The 2,559-nt window shown below is 34.6% G+C and overlaps 1 pseudogene; it reads right to left on the reverse strand.

Annotated features, from left to right (window-relative positions):
• Positions 1-1,374: 1,374 nt before the first annotated feature.
• Positions 1,375-2,276, reverse strand: LOC134385032 (protein FAM133B-like; annotated as a pseudogene).
• Positions 2,277-2,559: the final 283 nt, after the last annotated feature.

The raw sequence follows: 2,559 nt of genomic DNA on the forward strand, positions 1-2,559 counted from the left end.
TCTGTTAATTTCTAAGTATTTTCAATCATGTGTAAGCACACATGCTATTATAAATGAGTTTTTAAAAAATTTTTTCCATTTCTCGGTGCTTCAGAGGTAAAGACAAAATTACTGCTATTTTTATGTATGTTGTATCTAGATTCTTTACAAACTGTCATATTAATTTTAATAGATATTCCTAGACTCTCCTCAGATGGGTACTATCATATCGACAGCAGAAAGAATATTTTTTCCAATACTAATATTTATTTGTTTCCTTACTCTATTGCTTTCACTACACCTCCAGCCATAGTTGAAACCTAATGTTAAAAGCAGGCCTTCCTATACAATCTTTGACCTTAAATAAAATGACTTTAAACATTTGCTGTTTATAACAGCAATACTTGTTTTTTTGTTTGCACATAGCCAAGTATTAAATTTATTTATTTATTTATTTTTAAATTTAACTTGCCATAACTTGTTATTAATATATGAAGACAACAAGCATTTAAAACATTATATTTACAAAAATCCTGGCAACAGTTATATGTAACAAGACACAGCATACCAGGCTTGCCACTCAACTTGTTTATGGTAAATCTCAGCTTCAATATAAAGCTGTTTTGAATTTTTCTTGAAAAGTCAAAACCCTGCTTTTTACATGCTAAATATCTTGGCAAGTATACCATTAAACATAGTAATAAACTTAAGATAGCAAGAGTAAGGAGTTATCAAAACCTGAATATTATAGCTTAAACAAAATTCATACAAAAAATAAACTATCACTGGTAACATAAAATTTTCCTGCATGGTTAAAATGAAACAGTATAAAACATGCATTTTAGAATCTGTACCTATCAAGTTCAAAAAATATCAGTGTCTATTTGTAACAATTCTTCTCCAAAGCCAAAGTGTAATCAAATTAATTCAAATGACATGCACATTCTAATGCTAAATAACATTCAGTATTATCAGAGTGGAAGTAAATCTCAGAGCTTTGGGGGATTTCTCATGCTGCAAAGGGCTGTTTCTCTGGTTCACTCAAAGCAGCATATGACAAAGTCCAAGGATATCACTAAGCTCAGCAAGGGCAAGACAGCTGGGACCCAGCTCTGACCTCCCCATGAAACATGGCTACTGTGTCCACAAAAATAGGATGTTGTGAGCAGCAAAGGCACAGTACTCTGCTAGCTAAAGAGATAGCAAACCCCACCCCACCAAAAAAAGTAAAGAAGGGCATAAAATTAACATACACTTATCTACAGAACAAGGATGTTGAAATATCAATGTAATCCCTACTTTAAAAATTTTACCTAGAGTGAGCTGGTTATTTCTGATTACAATATTAAAGATATTTCCAGATTCAATTTCTGTTGATTTTATCATTAGATTCTTCTAGTCAAAAATTATAAACTTTATTCCCAAATAGCTTAACCAGTAGTATGACTGCAGTGTACCATCTTCCAGAGTTACCAAGCACTGGAAGAGAAAAAAAAGATGGTCAAGCAGCAGGCAACAATTACAGTCTTTGCACACAGAGGCATCTGAGTGGCCACTGAATCGTCCGGGGATAGTTGTAAAAATAATAAAATTCATGCATGTTAGTAAATATGCCATAATTTTCACAGTTGAAACTTCCATAAACATTGCATTTTCTTTAAAGGGGGATCCTGGTTTTTCTTAATGTTACGGTGAGTCAGGACTTGAACAAGCAGCCTTCTTTTCTTTTTTTTTTTTTTTTTTTTTTTCTGTTGCTTTTTCTGATTTGGACAAGGACTCAGATGATACAGGTTTATCTTCAGGATCCATCTTTCTTTTTTTGCTGAGCCTTTTAACATCCTTTTCCTTCTCAGGTGCATCCTTTGACTTCTTTTTCTTCTCCCTTTTCCCTTGTTTCTTACCCTCATCTTCAGAATCTGAAGAACTGCTGGAGGAATCAGAGCTTGATGAAGAAGAAGAGGAGGAATAACTACCAGATTTCTTCTTTTCTTTTTTCTTTCTCTGTCTCTTTTTGGATGAGCTCTCACTTCCACTTAATTTCTCCCTGCGTTTTTCTAGTTCTTTCTCCCAGTTCTCATTCATTCTTTCTTCAAATTAAGCCAAAGCTTTAGAGCCTTTCTTTTTCTTTTCTCTTTTCTAGTTGCTCTTTCACTTCTTCCCAGGTAGGCCTTGGTCAATTCAGATAATCCTGGATCATTGGCCCTGAAGACTGGATTGGACCCCTTGATCTGGCCATTGCTATTGGCTTCATGTAGGCCACCGGATTGTCCCGCTTCCCCATGGTGCCCGGCTGAGTGCACAGTCCCAACCCAAGGGAGACCAGGCCGCCTAGCCAAGTATTAAATTTAAGTAGTTTTTCATTCTGATTTCTTTTACTTTTTTTTTTTTTTAACTTTTATTGAATCAAAATTGATTATACATAGTTTTGGGGTTCAACATTGAGGTATGTTGATCAAATCAATATTACTAGCATATATATTGTTACAAATCGTAATTATTCTTTATGTCCCTTGTCTAATCTCTCCTCATTCCCTCTCCCTCCTCCTCCCCATCTAATTACCCTAGATTTCTTCTGTCCTT

The sequence above is a fragment of the Cynocephalus volans genome, chromosome 1 (assembly GCF_027409185.1).
Source record: "Cynocephalus volans isolate mCynVol1 chromosome 1, mCynVol1.pri, whole genome shotgun sequence".
Classification (NCBI taxonomy): domain Eukaryota; kingdom Metazoa; phylum Chordata; class Mammalia; order Dermoptera; family Cynocephalidae; genus Cynocephalus; species Cynocephalus volans.